We start from the raw sequence: 19,597 nt of genomic DNA, 5'->3' as shown, positions 1-19,597 counted from the left end.
ATCTCATTGCAGTTTGGAATGTCCGTGGAATATGTTCCAGGACAAAAATAAAAGAAGTTGGGAATATGATTAATCAATCTAGAATTAGCATTTGCTGTTTGCTGGAAACTAAAGCTAGAATTCATGATTTCCAATTTTATGCTAAGGCTATCAAGCCTGAGTGGGAATAATTCGGAAATTATAGCAGTGTTGTCAAAGGTCGGATTTGGATCCTTTGGGATCCAAAGATCGTGAAGCGTACTGTCATGCAGGAATCCTCCCAATTGGTCCATGCTGAGGTTAAAATTCTGCAATCTAACCAGGTTCTCCATCTTACTCCCATATATGGTCATAACAAAGGGGTTGATAGGCAGAGTCTCTGGGCTGATTTGTCTCAATTAGCTACAAGAATCCAAACTCCTTGGATTGTCTTAGGTGATTTCAATGCCAATAGGTATCCAAATGAGAGAAAAGGAGGATCCTCCCCCTCTCAGAGAGATATGGATGAATTTAATGCTGCCATCTTCAGTTCAGCTCTCACTGACCTTAAAACCTCCGGAAACCCTTTGTCTTGGTCCAAGAAGTCTTCCACTGGTAATTTCATTTATGAAAGGCTTGATAGAGTTCTGGTTAATGATATGTGGCTCCAAGATCACCCTCATTCTTATGGCATTTACAAAGCTCCGGGCATCTCCGATCACAGCCCTATCACTGTCAGCTTAACTGATTACAAAAGCATTAATCCGAAGCCTTTCAAGTTCATGAACATGTGGCTGGAGGATATGTCACTCTTCCCCATTGTTGAACGAGCTTGGAACATTGAAATCCTGGGAATCCTATGTACAGAATTACTCGAAAATTGAAGGAAGTCAAGAGACAGGTCAGAGAGTGGAACAGAGACATCTTTGGGAGAATTGATGAAAGGGTCCCCCTCATCAGGAAAGCCTTGGAGGATTCTCAATCTCGCTTGGTTGCTAATCCCAGTAATCAAGGCCTTATTGATGAGGAAATATCTCTTCGAGATGACCTCTTCAAAGCTTCTAGACTGGAGGAATCTATGGTCCATCAAAAATCTAGATTAGATTGGCTCCAGCTTGGAGATTCTAATTCTAAAATTTTCCATTCTGCTGTTCGTGCTCGGAACAATGCCAACAATATCATGGCTTTGGAGAAAACAAATGGTAACATGACTACCAATCCTGAAGAAATTGCTGACATTCTCCAATCGTACTTTAGCAGCATCCTTAACAATCAGAGGAGCCAAACTCGCCAGTGCCCTGACCCCATTAGGAAGATCTCAGATCAAGAAGCTAACTGGCTCAGCCATTCTGTATCCAATGAGGAAATTGAAGATGTGGTGCTAAAAGCCCCAAGCAACAAAGCGCCTGGCCCTGATGTGTTTAATGGATCTTTTTTTCAGCATTTCTGGTATTTAATTAAGAAGATTTCAGTGCTGCAATTCAAAACTTCTTCAAAAAATCGAGGTTGCTCTCGGAGGTCAATGCCACTTCTTAGCCCTTATTCCTAAAGGCCCTAATTCCTCCTCACCTGATAAAATGCGCCCAATTTCCCTGTGCAACTTCACCTTTAAAGTTATCACCAAAATCTTAGCAAATAGGCTAAAAACCGTGACTGGAAAACTGATTAGCCCCTCCCAATCTGCCTTTATCAGAGGTAGGCAAATCCATGACAATATCCTTCTCTACGAAGACCTCCTTCACAATTTCACCTTCAAAATGCAACTCCTTCTATGTGTATCAAGGTGGACTTAGCTAAAGCTTTTGACTACATTATTCGTACTTCCATTCTCGCTTTCATGGCCAAGCAAGGTTTCAATCAAGTGTGGTGCAACTGGATTTCAGAATGTATATCCAGCTCTTCCTTCTCCATCCTTATAAATGGATCCCCACATGGCCATTTCTCCTCCTCAAATGGCATCAGGCAAGGGGACCCTCTGTCCCCTCTTTTGTTTGTGATTGGTTTGGAAATGCTTACTATTTTCTTTGAAAGTACAATGCTAAAAGAACAGTACTCCTCATCCTTCTCCCGAGGTAATCTTTCTATTTCCCATCTTATGTTTGTGATGATTTAATGATATTTGCTCGTGCTAATCTCAATTCAGCTAACTCCATTGTAGCCTCTTTGAAAGCTTTCACAGAATCCACAGTTCTTATCTCAAACAATGCCAAAAGTGAAATCTTCTTCAAAGGGGTGTGCCTATCTGACGGAAAACAGATCAAGGTTGCCAGAGAGGGAATCGAAACGGGAATCGAAAGTGGGAATCGAAGGCTTCCAGGGAAGAATCCTACTCGAGGTTGCCAGAGCAGGAATCGAAACGGGAATCGAAGCGGGAATCGAAGGCTCCCAGGGAAGAATCCTGCTTCCTTGAAACAGATTGCTGACCTTTTTGGTTTCAAGATTGGGAACCTCCCTATTCGATATCTTGGGCTTTCCCTCATCTCCACAAGGCTCTCTGCCAAGGATTGCCAACCTCTAATCGCCAAATTCCAAAAAAAGATTGCATTTTGGAATAACAGATTTTTATCCTCAGCAGGCAGAGTTGAACTTGTCAAAACTGTTCTCAGAACCTTTCAAGTATACTGGTCCACAGCTGATAACCTCCCTGTTCGCACCATGGAAGCCATCAATAAGATTATCAGAAGTTTCATATGGGGGGACACAGAAACCAAGAAAAGACTCCATTCTATTCCTGGGATTCAATTTGCAGGCCCAAGGATGAAGGTGTGCTTGGCATCAGGAGGCTGAGGGACATAAGCACGTCTTTTCAGCTCAAGCAGCTATGGATGCTCATCAATCAGCCTGCATCTATTTGGTCAATCTGGTTCTACCGAAAATACGTCAGAAAGAAGAATTTTTGGACTATTAGCATGCCGTTCAAGCCATCCTGGGGGGTTAGAGGGACCCTCAAAGTCAGAGATTGCCAAGCTTAATATCTGCTTCTTAATTGGAGACGGTAAGAATATAGACCTCTGGAACCAGCCATGACATCCAAATGGCCCACTCAACTCAATTATATCCAGAGAGAATACTGATTCTGACTTAGCAAACTGCAATGCTCTGTCAAACATTTTCTCTAATGGAAATTGGAATGAGATGCTAAATAAAGGATCTCTGAGGGAAGAAAAAATTCTGATGAACCAAACAGCTTTGAATGATTCTAGTTCGGACAGACGCATTTGGAAACCTTCCCCCAATGGGAACTTTACTATAAAATCAGCGTGGGAGCAGATCAGAACAAAGTCCCAAAGCTTATCCTGGACCAAATCTATTTGGGTCAAGAACCACATCCCAAGACATGCAGTAGTTGTTTTCAAGGCGATCCAGGACAGACTTAGTACGAAGGACAGAATTGCACTTTTCAATCCCGGCATTGATTGTTCTTGCTGTCTTTGAAATAATGCTCGTGAAAACATAGACCATTTGTTTTCCAAGTGTGGATATTCAGCTTAGATCGGGTACGGGATACTGCGAAGAGCCAAAGTCAAGCATAGGATCAGATCATCGCACCGAGAGGAAGAATCATGGCTAAGGACTGTGGACCCCGATCCGAGGACGGTGAGGGAACGGGTCCCTATATCCTCCGAATCTCCACAACGAGAAGGAGAGCTCTGCCAAGGAACTCTCGAAACGGATGCCACCCTCACAGCATAGCATGAGTGGCGATATAAAAATGAAAGAGATACATCCTGATCCGGAGCCAAGGCTCGAAACCAAGATATATCTGAAAATAACTCAGAGTCGCCAGCCTGTGGACCCCGATCCGAGGACGGTGAGGGAACGGGTCCCTATATCCTCCGGATCTCCACAACGAGAAGGAGAGCTCTGCCAAGGAACTCTCGAAACGGATGCCACCCTCACAGCATAGCATGAGTGGCGATATAAAAATGAAAGAGATACATCCTGATCCGGAGCCAAGGCTCGAAACCAAGATATATCTGAAAATAACTCAGAGTCGTCATCCATGGACACGCCATGGAACCAAAACAAATGCTCTGTTTGCAATGGATAACCAGAGATACAAAAGGTCCGTGCCTGATGACGAATGGAGAAGGTCCGAAGAGCGCCCCCAATTCGCCTGAGTGCGAACACTTGGTCTCTTATGCCATTTTTCATTAACTTCGAAGAAGTTTGGATAAAAAAAATCATGTGAAATGGGAACAAATATCCCCGAGTGAACGTCTACCTAATCATGCATGACTCGGGGATGAAATAATAAACACAGATAAAGTAAGATAAAAGATGTGTCGCCTAATCACAACTAGGTTATGAGTGACATACCTAACTGGTATCTAAGTTCTGGTGAACAAACACATACATGCTACAGCTAAAGGTATACGTCTGCACAAGAAAGTAAGAGAACATATCAAAACATACAATAACAACACCACAAATTCTAAAACTCTAAACGATTTAGCCCGAGTCCTCGGATGGTCTGATGTTCATCCAAAGAAGCCTACGTATCCCCGCCTCCACGATAATCAAGGCAACGTAGTTCTTCGCACCTGTTCTAAGCTAGGATGCCTAAGACACCTAGCCCTCTATCCTAGACTCGATCTAAAAGACCGGACCAATTATTAAAGTTTATTGTACGATTATTTAAATTCCAGTGAATTGTGGATTTTAGGACACCCTATATGCCCTAACTAAATGCAGATTAGCCCTAGGCTAATGCAGGTGGTTCCTACAACCTATGTGTAACTAGGCTGTATTTCCTAAGGAAAACAAAGGGTGGACTAACGTATCCTATTCTAGTCATCACTCGGCGATGTGAATCGCCAACTGACCGGACGGAGGCGCTCCTAGCTAGGACAAACTCCTAACTCTAACACAAACACACACGAGCACACAACAAATAAAAGACAAACTCCTAACTCTAAAACTCTCTATTTAGGACAAAACTCCTAACTCTAGAGGAAAATCTTTGGAAAACAAGGTTTTCAAAGGTTTTTAAAAGATTTTCAAAGTTTATTTACAAAAGTTTGGCTAGACTTGAGATAAGAATCTCAAGCTGCACTACGTACCTCGTGGAAGAGGATCAAGCCAACGTAGTTCGAAACGAACTCTCTAACTACACTCAGAACATTTTAAAACAATTCAAATGTTTCGATACTTTTGGATTATAGGTTTCTGATGTTTTCACCCTTTTGGTCAAAGACTGGAGGGAAAATACAAAAAACAACACCCTATGGCCAAATCCTAGGGCTAAAAGGGGAAACTAGACTCTAATAATACCATTATAAGAGCAAATGAGTCAAAGACTCTCTAATAACACCGCAAAGGACAAGTGAGTCAAAGACTCTCTGAAAGAAAAGGAATATGAGTCAAAGACTCTAACAATACCAACTAAAAGGATAAATGAGTCAAGGACTCTCTAAAAGAAATGGAAACACGAGTCAAAGACTCCAATAACACCAAATAAAGGATAAATGAGTCAAAGACTCTCTAAAAGAAATGGAAACACGAGTCAAAGATTCCACTAACACCAACTAAAGAATAGACGAGTCAAAGACTCTCTAAAAGAGAAAGAAACACGAGTCAAAGACTCCACTAATACCAACTAAAGGATAGATGAGTCAAAGACTCTCTAAAAGAAAAGGAAACACGAGTCATAGACTCCACTAACACCAACTAAAGGATAGATGAGTCAAAGACTCTCTAAAAGAAAAGGAAACACGAGTCAAAGACTCCACTAACACCAACTAAAGGATAAATGAGTCAGAGACTCCCTAAAAGAAAAGGAACATGAGTCAAAGACTCCACTATCACCAACTGAAAGATAAATGAGTCAAAGACACTCTAGAAAAACCAATAAGAGAAAGATTGAGTCAAAAACTCTTTAATAACACCACCCAAAGACTCTCCTATAACACCACCTAAAAGGCGAATGAGTCAAAGACTCTCTAATAACACCACCTAAAAGGCGAATGAGTCAAAGACTCTCTAAATGAGGCAAGGCATGCCTCCTATGGGTACACCATTTATCAAAATCAAAGCAACCTCCCTGAGGTTAAGCTAAAAAAAAAGAGGCTTGCCTCCAAAGGAGGACTTCCTAATGAGACAGAATATGCCTCCTAGTACAGGTTCTAGTATCTAAAGAAGTCTAGAAGACTGCGCTAGTCCACCAAGAGAGCAGAAAAGAGCTACTAGGCAATCTCAAATTTCCATTCAATTCTTCTATAAACAAATCAAGTACTAAGCAAAGAAAGACTTATAACTAAAGAGTACACAACCTGTAATAATAGCAATCATAGCATGATAAACAACATTAATTAGCCCAGACCAGCCGCTAGGTAGCCTAATGAAGTAAAAACAATATCAAACACTTCAAAGCCAACCACAAACCCCAATACGGGGACTCCAACGAAATCAGATGATGCCAAAGTAATCATCTGATTTCATACACATATAATATTTCTACAAACCGCCTTGAAATCAAACAGTACTCATGTCGATAACATCGAATAGAGTAGTCATCTGATTTCCTTCTTCAATTAAACAATTTATTTAAATAAAAAATAAGTATGATAAGCTTTCAAGATAGTCTCACCTGAACAGTTCATTCATCTTCAGAACCTAACTCAAAACTTAACATAAAAGAAGAATCTTAAATTTTCAACAAATTATACAAATGCATGCAATGATATTTCTGATTTTTATAAATTTTGGTGCATAACAGGGGGCATCAACTTGTGCAGATTCAAGTGCAAAAAACGGTGAGCCACAAAACACAAAGACGGGCTCCAAGTAACCTTATCATTGCCCAGAGAAGGGTTTTTAAAAAAAAATGGTTAAAAGAAATCCAAAAGGTTGGGTAGGCCTACTAAACAAAAGAGGGGAGCGCTACTTGGATTGAGCGAGTCCCCTAAAGATGGGCTTGGGCTATCGCCTTCATCGCCCTTTCAAGAGAAAGGGTCATCTAAGATTTAAAGGTACCTGAAAGGAGAAGAAGAGAGAAGAGGGTACTACCACAACCAGGTAAGTCCCTCTAATGATGGGCTTGGGCTAACGCCTTCATCGCCCTCACTGATTTCCAAATGAAATCACAACAGTCGCTGCTGCCATGCAAATTTTAGTATTGTACAAAAATGTAAATCAGTTCCATATACTCAAAGAAAGATTATGTAAACTTGCAACGAACATGAATGGAGATCCAACAGGTGGCTCTCAGCAATAACAAGGACTGACTCAAACAACGAGGGAAACCTTGCTATACTTCGATGGCCCAATTAACCAAAGGATACCCACAAGGCTGATATATTGATTTTCACGATGGTATTACACCCATCCCCACACAAATTGACAAATAACCATCGGGCTATCAAGACCCAACCTAAGATATACAAAGAAAAATGAGCTGGAATGAACACAAGAACCAGTTTCAGGTGGTTACCAAGGTTAAACAATACTTAAACAAAAAGGAATACCAACATCCTCATTCTCATGCAATTTGGAAAACACCTTGAGGGAGAATTAAGACGCCCAAGAAAAAGAGCACTGAGAGGACAAAATCTACAAAGACATAAAGAGAGTGATGAGCTGCCTGAGAAATAGAGATAGAAATCTCTGCTTTGCCTCCTTAACCAAGATGTAAAAGATCTGATTATTATGCCAATGAACTGTGAAAGGCATGCTCGAGTGAGTTGCCTGGAGCACAAGGATCTAATGGGCACAAGAAATTGTTGTCTTTGCTTCCCATTATTATAAGTGTTTTCCCTGCTCCACATTAGTTGCAACAATATGGAACCGAAATCAGATCCATGAATAGAGAAAAGTAATTTGCAACTGCATCATACATTCATACTGATTGGTATAATTCCATTAGCTCAAACATGTAGTAGTAGCAATCACAAAGAAATATCTACAAAGGAGTTTAGTGTATTACCTGATGAAGTAGACAAAAATAATAGGACCCAGCCAGAATTTGACAGAAGAAGATGGTCGATGTAAGAGAAGTAAAAATGAAAAAGGGTTCGAGGAAGATGGGGCTTGTGAAAAGGAAAATGATGGTAGGGAAGAACAACGAACAAGAAGGAGAAGATGAGGTTTTGCCGGAGAAAATGGTGGTCGAATGGAGGTGTCGGCCGGATTCCGGTTGGAGCCACCGGAGAAAATGTAGACGTACTTCGGCAAATTCCGACGAAAATTGCCGGAGAAGATGACCCTCTTCTCCTTTCTCGATCTCTCTAACCTCAATTGATTTCTCTCTCAATCTCTCTGTTAGAAACTGAAATCATGGGGCTTGCTGTTAAGGAGGTGAGATGGATCTTTTGGAGGTGGGTTTTAATGGTAATTGGGGAGAGATATGAAATGGGTTTCGATCTCTCCTCCTTTCTTCCTCTGCTACCTTTCTGTGCTTTGAGAGATTTTTTTTTCAAAAATCAAACCCCCTCTCTATCTCTCTGCCTCTCTCTGTAGATGGGTTTGGATGAGGCATGCATGGCCAGATTCCGGTGAGATTCTCGCCGGAATCAATGGGGTGTTGCTCAGCTAGGTTGGGTTTTGAGAAAATGGGTGATGGGGTTGGAGATGACCGGTGGCAAGGGAGAGGGTTCGAGATGGTGGTTTTGTTGAAGGTGATGGGTTTTGGATCCAAAGCAGAGGTAACGGTGGGGAAATTGGTGGTAGAAATGGGGGTTGAGACGAGGAAGCTGAGGTTGCAGCATGGCCAGAGACGGTGGTTGGAGGTGGGAATGGGGTTGGGGACGGCGGCTGAGGCAGAGGAGAGGAGAAAATGGTGGAGAAGGTAGAGATGGGGTAGAGAAATAGGTTAGAAGAGATGGTAACGGTGGTGCAGATGGAGGTAGGCGATGGTTGGAGAAGGTGGGAGTGGCCGGCGGTTCTCTCTTCTCTCGTCTCTCCTCTGCTTCGAACGAGCGAAGAAGGAAAAATCCCTCCTCAAAACCCTAATTCGCTAGGTCTTATATATATATATATATATATATATATATATATATATATAAAAACAAAAAATCTGCCCCCCTCCCTCCTATGGATAGCCCTCTACTTGATGCCTTATAACTACTTTTTGCTTCATCACAGGGTGGCTGGGGTGAAAAGGGGTCTTAAAAAATATATATATATTTGCACTCCTTATTCATCCCTTGGCAGCCCCCTCTTTAATGTATTTCCAACTACTCTTTACACACAACAAAGGTGGTCAGTGTAAACGATGGGGAGGGTATTTGGCCCTTACTGTTATTGCACACGGGGATGATATTGACACACCCCGCATTGATATTTCACACCCCTTTCGAGGGATTTGGGATAAAAATCAAGAGTGGGGTGTAACACGAATCAAACTTCCTGAGATCCGGGTTTCAGTGATTTTGCTCGGTCTCGGGACCTTATTCGGTTTTGGGTAAAAGGGTTCGGTCAAAATGGGGTGTCTACAAGGACTAACATCAACGGCAACGGGCAGGCTAGTCAAGCGGTTGAGCTGGGGTTTAGTGCTTCAATTTAAAGAATCTGGCAAGACATGAACAAAAGAATTTTCGAAAATAAGAGCTCTCATAAGTCCCATATCCTCAGAGATATCCTTGCGATTATCAAAGCTAAAATGCAGAAACCTTGTGTAAAAGATGATGACAATGATAAAAACAAGAGGGTTGCTATAAATTTTAGATATATCCTGAATCCAACATCTCATAGTCAAAAGAATTGCTTCTGGACAAAACCTTCTCCTACGGAATTCAAACTTAATTCGGACGCGTTTCTTGTCCATTCTACTGGAAGTATAGGGGGTCTCTTAAGAGATTGCAATGGCATGGTGATATCGGCCTACTCTCAAAACGTTCCTAAGCTGGAAATCTTCGAATTGGAACTTCTTGCAATCAGCAGGGGAATCACAATGGTAAGAAAATTGCGGTTAAATTCTTTGTGGATTGAATCACACTCCTCCTATGCAATTGATCTTATTAAAGGGAAGAGAAACACTCCTTGGCGGCAGGTAAATCTCTTGAAACAAATGCATGACCAGCTTGCCAAATTGGAGTCTTGGAGGATCTCCCATATTTGGAGAGAAGGAGATGCGGCTGCGGATATCCTTTCCAAGCATGATTATCATCAAAAGGGAGACTTTGTGCTTATTTTCTTTTCCCCCCAGAATTTACTCAGGACTATCAATGAGGATAGAGCTGGAATCTCATATGTTAGGAAATAGTTTTGCGGTGTTGTTGGTGCTTGGGCGGGGATACGTTTCTGCTCTTTGTGTTGGCCTGGTGCGGACACTTCCAACTAGAATTGGCTGGATGTCAACCCCTCCCCTCATCGTGTGGGGTTCTTTTTGTTGTGTCTTAAAGCTGTTCGGATTCTGTATCTCCTCCTTTTGGAGATGTTGTGTTCTCCATCTGGAGCCTTGGATTTTGTGGCTTCTCTTTTTAGCCTATGGTGGCTCTTGTAGCCCTTTGTAATCCTTGGTTTTTATTTTTATCTATATCTGGTCGGGGTCTGCCTAACCCCAGCTTACTCATAAAAAAAAAGACTTCTGGACCCTACAGATCTGTAAGCCAGTCCCAATGGCTAGCCATTTTTATAGATTCCAATGAAGCATGGCTTCAGTACATAGGAACCATTTACTCAGCAGGATAATATCTTTTTCCCTTCATACATCCATGATTCAACCATTATGGAGGCATAAATTTAATGGTGCTAAAGTTTGGATTTAATGAGATTCACTCATCATCATCTCTTGGCTCAAGAGAGCCTTGATTCCTCCATGCCGATCCTTAGGCGATTGGGGCGAATACATAGCGCCTAATATAAAATCCTAACACATCCCATCTAGAAAGCGGTAAATGACAGATAGAAAATGCAGTAATGAAAACCTATGGCGAACACATAGCGCCTATCTACATTGGGGCGAATACATAGCGCCTAATATAAAATCCTAACACATCCCATCTAGAAAGCAGTAAATGACAGATAGAAAAAACAGTAATGAAAACCTATGGCGAACACATAGAGCCTATCTACATTGGAGCAAGCGCCTAATATAAAATCCTACATCCCATCTAGAAAGCAGTAAATGACAGATAGAAAATGCAGTAATGAAAACTTATGGCGAACACATAGCACCTATCTACATTGGGGCGAATACACAACGCCTAATATAAAATCCTAACACATCTCATCTAGAAAGCAGTAAATGACAGATAGAAAATGCAGTAAAGCAGTAAAGCGCTACAGCTAAGAAGGTAAACATGCGCAATGAGCAAACGTCAGTAGATGATAGTAAAGGATAATAATCAGTAACCTAATAAAGATAGAGAATTATAGCTAAGCATGTGAGAACTACAGCTAAGCAGGTAAGAGCTACAACTAAACAAGTAGGTAAAACACATAAGCAGGTAAATGTTATAGCTAAGTACGTAAGTAAGCAAGGGAATGAACACACGCTATCATGATCCTATGTGAAACTCATCATCAATATGCAAACACAAGCCCTAAAGAGCTACCAACAGACCCTAAGACTCTAATGCTTAAGCCCGAGTCTTTAGATGATCTGATGTTCATCTAAAGAAGCCTACGTATCCCCGCCTCCACGAGAATCAAGGCAACGTAGTTCTTCGCGCCTATTCTAAGCTATGATGCCTAAGACATCTAAACTTCTATCCTAGACACGACCTAAAAGACCAGACTAGTTATTAAAGCTTCTCGTGCGATTATTTAAATTCCAGTGGATTGTGAATTTTAGGACACCTTATATGCCCTAACTAAATGCAGGTTAGCCCTAAGCTAATGCAGGTGGTTCCCACAACCTATGTGTAACTAGGCTGTGTGTCCTAAGGAAACAATAGGATCACTAACGCATCCTAGACCTAGTCATCAGTCGGCGATGTGAATCGCCAACTGACCGGACGGAGGCGCTCCTAGCTAGGACAGACTCCTAACTCTAAAACAAACACACAACAAGCATACAACAAATCAAGGACAAACTCCAAACTCTAAAACTCCTAACTCTAGAGGAAGAGCTTTTTGAAATAAAGATTTAAAGTTATTTATTCAAAAAAAGATTTAAAATACTATTTACAAAAGTTTGGCTGAACTTGGGATAAAGATCCCAAGCTGCATTACGTACCTCGTGAAAGATGATCAAGCCAACGTAGTTCGAAAACGAACTTTCCAAACTACTCCTAAAAACACAACACTTTAGATTTTCATGGTTTTTTCAAATGTTTTTGATGTTTTAAATTTTTAATTTGAAATGCTTTTATATTTTTTGTGTTTAAAAAAAGAATGCGTTAACACTCTTTCAGCTAAAGGGGGTCTGATAGAAGAGCCTCTATACCCAACATATCACGGTAGACTATTAAAGAGGGAAACAGGATCCCTAAAGCCTAGAGAAAAGAAAACAAGCGAGGGAACTAAAAAATTCCGATACGAGTAAACAATCTCAAAGAGATGACCAAAAGCTGACAAGAATTAGCCAGTCTCCAAAGGAGAGGATATCTAACATGTGGAGTAAAACCCCTAAACAAATGACAGATGAAAAACTTCTAACCCTAAGAGCAGACTTCTAACCAATGACGTTAAAAAGGGGGACTGACAAGACAAAAGGTGTCTGACAACTCTAGAAAGGGGCAAATAAATCAAAGACTCGACTTCTAAAAGGATGGGAGGCTCGGACATGAGGCTAGGTAAGCCTCCAAAAGGGGAAACTCTCTAAATGAGGCAAAGCTTGTCTCCCTGAATGGCGGGCTCTAGACAACAAGGCTTGTCTCCACGAGGGAGCTGCCTTAATGAGACAGAATATGTCTCCTAGTGGAGGAATATCTAATGAGACAAGAATATATCTCCTAAAAAGGGGAGGTCTAATGAGACAAGAATATGTCTCCTAAAAGGGGAGGCTTCGGCTAGCGCCCTCATTGCCCGAACCTGAGAAGAAATTCTCTAAAATCGATGGTAAGATTAAATGTTAATGACTATCCTGAACTCCAATGAATGTCCAGACAACAAGAGGAAAGCTCCAGGGCTCCGAAGCGAAATTTTAGTACCGATAAAGAACTCGAGGGGAGAGACAAAGAAAAGAAAAGGGGAAGTATGATAAAACTCCTGTTAGTCTCGAGAAAGAATCAAAGCGGTCAATTTGACCTTTAATGCAGACATTGAACGGGGGCCTTGAAACGAGATCTCACACTTCGCTTCACTTAGGAAAGGACAAGGGGCCTCCCCTTATCGTGTGGGGTTCTTTTTGTTGTGTCTTAAAGCTGTTCGGATTCTGTATCTCCTCCTTTTGGAGATGTTGTGTTCTCTATATGGAGCCTTGTATTTTGTGGCTTCTCTTTTTAGCCTATGGTGGCTCTTGTAGCCCTTTGTAATCCTTGGTTTTTATTTTTATCTATATCAGGTGGGGGTCTGCCTAACCGCAGCTTACTTGTCAAAAAAAAAAGACTTCTGGACCCTACAGATCTGTAAGCCAGTCCCAATGGCTAGCCGTTTTTATAGATTCCAATGAAGCATGGCTTCGGTAGATAGGAACCATTTACTCAGGAGGATAATGTCTTCTTCCCTTCATACATCTATGATTCAACCATTATGGAGGCATAAATTTGATGGTGCTAAAGTTTGGATTTAATGAGATTCACTCATCATCATCTCTTGGTTCAAGAGAGCCTTGATTCCTCCATGCCGATCCTTAGGCTTCTTAGGGAAATAGAGTTATTATCCAAATTTATTGAGTGTTCACTCATATTCATCATGAAGGAAATTCTCAAGGTGATGGATTTGCTAATTTTGATATATCTAGTACAGAGCCAACTGTCTAGCATTATATGTGTAGATTGTAGCGTTTTGGTTTTGTCTTTCTTTTGTTGGTTCCTTTTTTCTCTTTGTCGGCCTTCTATGGGCTGTGCTTTCTTGTATTTTTCTCACATTAATGAATTCATCAGTTAAAACGAAATAAGAACAAAAAAAATTGAATAATAAGTTAATCAATCTCACCTTGATGCTTATGCGAAGAGAATTGATGGATGTCTCTATCAAGCACTTTTCTGCTTCATTCCTGAATATGAAAACCTGGAATAACAATAATTAAAACAATTCTACAATTTAGAAACAACCACCAGATGGCTAAAATTTTATATGCTCCAAACAATATAGCAGCAAGTACGAGAACAATAACCCATCCAAGAATTTCATGATTCCAATTTCTTGTATTTAATTTCAAGTTTTTTTTTTTTTTTTTTGTTGAAATGGAGTATTTAATTTCAAGTTATAAGTCTAGCAGTTAAAATTTCAGGATTCTCTGTATCTCAGAGATGGGGGACTAGTGTCATTCAGAAAAGCCTTCTCTTTTTCCATATAAACCACCAAAAGATCACAGACCCAGATGCAAAAAAAGTGATAAATAGCCAAAAGGTCACAGACCCATATGAAAAAAAGCAAAAAAAAACAAGGCCCAGAACAAAAGGGAGGAGATTTGGGTCTTCGAATGGGGGTGTCTGGACAAAAAAAAAGGCAAGAAATTGCACTGATGATGAAAATGGGAAATGGGTCCAATGAATTTGAAGATGAAACAATGTTTTAGTTAATGTAAGCAGAGAAGGTGAAGGAGAGGAGGGAGATGGTGGGTTTGTGCAGAAAAAGCAGAGAAGGTGAAGGAGAGAAAAAAGAAAGAGAAGGTTGGGAATTGGGAAATGATAGGGAAAAAATGTAAAGTGTTACCTTTTTAAGCAGCCTTCCGCGATCGGCGGTAAGAGATGCCGGATGTCAAACCAGCTGTGTTCCCACGTTTTTGAAATTAAATGAAATTTTTTGCCATGAAAGCTCTAGAAAGAGGAGAGAGGTTTGAAAAGCTAATGCAGAGAGAAAGAGAAAGAGAAAGAGAAAGGGAAGGGGAGTGATGGGTGTTGTGGGGTTTTATCTGTCTTTCTACAAGCCCAAAACAACTCAGCTTGGACGTCAAACCAGCTGTGAGGACGGTTTTGAAAATAAATGAAAATTTTCGCCACGAAAGCTATAGAAAGAGGAGAGAGGTTTGAAAAGCTAATGCAGAGAGAAAGGGAAGGGGAGTGATGGGTGTTGTGGGGCTTTTATCGTTCTTTCTACAAGCCCAAAACAACTCAGCTTGGACGTCAAACCAGCTGTGAGGAAGGTTTTGAAATTAAATGAAATTTTTAGCCATGAAATCTCTAGAAAGAGGAGAGGTTTGAAAAGGTTACGCAGAGAGAAAGTGAAAGGGAAGGGGAGTGATGGGTGTTGTGGGGGTTTTATCTTTCTTTCTACAAGCCCAAAACAACTCAGCTTGGACGTCAAACCAGCTGTGAGGACGGTTTTGAAAATAAATGAAAATTTTCGCCACGAAAGCTATAGAAAGAGGAGAGAGGTTTGAAAAGCTAATGCAGAGAGAAAGGGAAGGGGAGTGATGGGTGTTGTGGGGCTTTTATCGTTCTTTCTACAAGCCCAAAACAACTCAGCTTGGACGTCAAACCAGCTGTGAGGAAGGTTTTGAAATTAAATGAAATTTTTAGCCATGAAATCTCTAGAAAGAGGAGAGGTTTGAAAAGCTTACGCAGAGATAAAGTGAAAGGGTAGGGGAGTGATGGGTGTTGTGGGGGTTTTATCTTTCTTTCTACAAGCCCAAAACAACTCAGCTTGGACGTCAAACCAGCTGTGAGGACGGTTTTGAAAATAAATGAAAATTTTCGCCACGAAAGCTATAGAAAGAGGAGAGAGGTTTGAAAAGCTAATGCAGAGAGAAAGGGAAGGGGAGTGATGGGTGTTGTGAGGCTTTTATCGTTCTTTCTACAAGCCCAAAACAACTCAGCTTGGACGTCAAACCAGCTGTGAGGAAGGTTTTGAAATTAAATGAAATTTTTAGCCATGAAATCTCTAGAAAGAGGAGAGGTTTGAAAAGCTTACGCAGAGAGAAAGTGAAAGGGAAGGGGAGTGATGGGTGTTGTGGGGGTTTTATCTTTCTTTCTACAAGCCCAAAACAACTCAGCTTGGACGTCAAACCAGCTGTGAGGACGGTTTTGAAATTAAATGAAATTTTTCGCCACGAAAGCTATAGAAAGAGGAGAGAGGTTTGAAAAGCTAATGCAGAGAGGAAGGGAAGGGGAGTGATGGGTGTTGTGGGGGTTTTATCTTTCTTTCTACAAGCCCAAAACAACTCAGCTTGGACGTCAAACCAGCTGTGAGGAAGGTTTTGAAATTAAATGAAATTTTTAGCCATGAAATCTCTAGAAAGAGGAGAGAGGTTTGAAAAGCTTATGCAGAGAGAAAGTGAAAGGGAAGGGGAGCGATGGGTGTTGTGGGGGTTTTATCTTTCTTTCTACAAGCCCAAAACAACTCAGCTTGGACGTCAAACCAGCTGTGTGGACGGTTTTGAAATTAAATGAAAAATTTCGCCATGAAAGCTCTAGAAAGAGGATAGAGATTTGAAAAGCTTATGCAGAGAGAAAGTGAAAGGGAAGGGGTTGTTGTTGAAGAAAAACACTGACAATACATAATGACATTATTGCAGAGGATATCTGCTTTCCATTCTCAGACATATCGAAAAAGTGGCCTCGTGAAAGTACAAACCATATCAGTTCAGAAAAGTTCGCGCTTCAATTTTTTGGGAAAATTATAAAAGTAACAATGTTTCTCCTTTTGTATAGAAGTAATAGGATAAGCTGTTCTTGGGATTGGCTATCCTTACTTGTTAGTCTCGGAGGCTAATAATTTTAAGGGGGATTTTGCAAATTAAGTCTTCTACTTTGCTTTATTTGCAAAAGGGGTCTCCTAGTTTGAAGATTTGCAAATAGAGACATCATGTTTGAGTGAATTTTGCAAATCAGGTCATGCTATTAATTTTGTGACCAAAAATACCCATGACAGTCAATGATAAGTTTTGAATCAAAGAATGTGGGAATATCATTTCTATATTTACTAGCTTTCTCTTATGAGTTTGTATTAAAAACCAACATAGACGTGGGCTCAGTTGGGGATTGTGGGACGTACCCCATCAAAACATGAGGCAAAATGGTGGGCCCCTCCTATGATCGTTTGAATTGAGTTGGTGGGACCCACCCTATGAAAACATATCATTGAGCATTACATGTATTTTAGTCTTTTACAAGGTATTTATTTATATTTTCACATATAAGGACATTTTGGTCTTTTGCAAGTCAAAAAATCTACAATGGGTAGTTTGGTCACTAATTGTTGGCATGACCTGATTTGCAAATTTCTTTGAAACGTGATGACCTTATTTGCAAATTGTCAAACGAGAAGACTGTTTTTGCAAATAGAGCAAAGTAGAGGACTTATTTTGCAAAAACCCCTAATTTTAACTTATTTTGATTCTTGACAGAATACTAGATTTGATGTATGACTAAGATCATCCAATCAAGATGGGAGGAACGGCAACCAGTTGGATTTGTGGTCGCATGTTAGATTAACGGATCAAATCATATCCACATGGTCCATTTGTGTCCACAAAGATGTTGTTAGTGAAGACCCTAAAATCAATACCTTTTAGAATTTTATCTCATTAGCAAGTGGGCCATGAGCCCATGACCCATTTTTCTTACCGATCAAATGATGAGACGGGTTATAAACTTGTACCATGGTTTTAAATTTCGACCGTAATCCGAAATTTCGATTAAATGCCATTATCTATTTAAAATTGTTACAAAATTTCGGATTTCGCCGAAATTTCGGTTTTCGGTGGGATCCAAAACGGTTACCGAAACCGAAATTTTAAACCATGCTTGTAACCCATCTATATAATGAAGCCCAGCCAATTAATGGTTAGGACTTAGGATTATTAAAAATAGTTGGGCCTCGCATTTCTAGGTAAGTGTATTAGACCTTTTTTTATTTTTTTGGTGATTAAGAGACTTGCCGTATATAAGGAAGGAAAGTAATAGGGGTCGGTAATAGGGGTAGAGCAAGTTAGTGGAAAGTGATAGTGGTATGTAGGGTTAATAAATGTGCTCAGGGTATTAAGGCCATATTTGGAAGATCTGGGGGTAATAGTTGAGAACGGGTGATTAATGGATGTTGAAAGAACATTCTTTCTGCATGGAAAGTGTTCTTCTATCCATTCACTTTATCCACAAAACATGGAATATTTGTCCCAGGGTATGTTTGGCAACAATGAAAAAATATACACGGAACATTTGTTTAATAAAGGTGACAGAGGGGAAGAGAGGATCGGTGGATCGGTGAAAGAGAGATTTGCAACGTTAAGAATAAGGAATGTTGGCGTCCTCATGCAAAAGTCATTTCACCATATGGCTTACAGCTACCAAGTTTTTCCAAGGAACGATGGCGTCCATGCAACTCACTTCGCAGATGCTCTTTTGCGTGTGACAGCAGCCACCCTCATGCAATAGACTATCCGCGAAATAGCTACCAAATTCCTTATTTTTTTTATATTCTCCATTCTCCCCATGTAGAAACACAAAGCAACAGAGTGGTGGGCCCACAACGGAAAAGTATGACTTTATTTTTGTATATCGATCATCTCTTGGCTCAAGAGAGCCTTCATTCTCTCTCTCCAACTCACTCTCTCACTTAGTTTTGGTAGCTCTAGTGGTGAATAACCTACCCAAAAACAGCTCTAGTGGTGAGCAGATGCTGCAGGACTTTGCTCTTGCATTTATAGAGCTCACATTTATTTCCCACTCACCAAATCCTCTCGAAGGAATTTCTCACATCATTGGCCATCTAAATTCCTAAACCCTTGTCTTACAATGTACAAATTACTAAAGATATCTAAAACTGATTTTTTTTATAATGACACTCCTAAGTTTAATAAACACTTCTCTAGCTTTTTGAAAATTGATAGAAGAGAGCATGCATTTATGATAATCCCACATACATCCGAAGATTGAACATTGCAATCTAAAAATAAAAAAGAGGAACATTCTTGTTTTGGACTCTGGAGATTAGATGGTGACCCGCTCCAAGAATCCATGCACGTGATCTGTTTGACGTCACTTTCATGGAGGCAACCAAAGTATAACTTTGATGGAGAGCAAAAAGTGAAAAAACACTGGTCAAGAAGGTTCAACGCGGTGATGAAAATGGACGGTCATGATTTGTTGGAACAAGCACAAGCATAAAAATTGCGTAATCCTTAATCGCTGAAGTGTGACCAAGTTTCCTTGGAAAAGTGGAATGGTCTCCCAGTTGGTTCCCATTAATAAAAATTGAAAAACTAGCCTAGGAAATGCATTAGTGGGTGAGAGAAGTGATGTTCTAATTAAAACAAAACATAGAAAAGGACAGGCAAGAGGAATCCCTTCATAAAGCTTAAGTATCATCTGGGAAGTGAGTTAATGAGGAAGATAAATACTGTCCCAAATGTGTCAACCTTTGATATTAATTGGGAGGAATGAATACTCAACTCAACTCAAGAAAGCCTTTGTCCTGAGCTAGTTGGGGTCGGCTAAATGAATCCTTTAGAAAAAAATTCATGAAGAAGGTAAAAGGGATCTACTCGGCTCTAATTTTGGTTCTAGTTGGGTTCTTCTACGTGGATCATTTTCTTCCATTCTATCCTATCCAATGTTAGAAAACTCTGCCTGTGTTTTCCACAGCCTGTCCCAAGCCAGGATAAAGGAGGAGGGTTGGCTTCAAGTTGGCAGCCGGCCGAAAAACTTTGCCG

At 40.5% G+C, this 19,597-nt stretch overlaps 1 protein-coding gene across 2 annotated transcripts in view; it reads right to left on the bottom strand.

Annotated features, from left to right (window-relative positions):
• The window catches only part of LOC143860608 (auxin efflux carrier component 5-like), a 76,335-nt gene that overhangs the window by 22,743 nt on the left and 33,995 nt on the right, over positions 1 to 19,597 (bottom strand). Inside the window, exons 1-2 of one of the 2 annotated variants that reach the window (XM_077371340.1) lie at positions 14,662 to 15,475; positions 13,939 to 14,013 (exon numbers count right to left, since the gene is read on the bottom strand). The gene's annotated coding sequence lies outside the window, so the exon portion shown is untranslated. Of the gene's footprint in view, positions 1 to 13,938; positions 14,014 to 14,661; positions 15,476 to 19,597 lie in introns of those variants that run through there. The other variant, XM_077371339.1, reaches the window with a different exon arrangement.

The sequence above is a fragment of the Tasmannia lanceolata genome, unplaced genomic scaffold, assembly GCF_043159265.1.
Source record: "Tasmannia lanceolata isolate RefF3 unplaced genomic scaffold, GAP_Taslan_0.1 ptg000037l, whole genome shotgun sequence".
Lineage (NCBI taxonomy): Eukaryota > Viridiplantae > Streptophyta > Magnoliopsida > Canellales > Winteraceae > Tasmannia > Tasmannia lanceolata.
The sequence above is the reverse complement of the archived record's forward strand: the minus strand, read 5'-3'. Positions and strand labels throughout refer to the sequence as shown.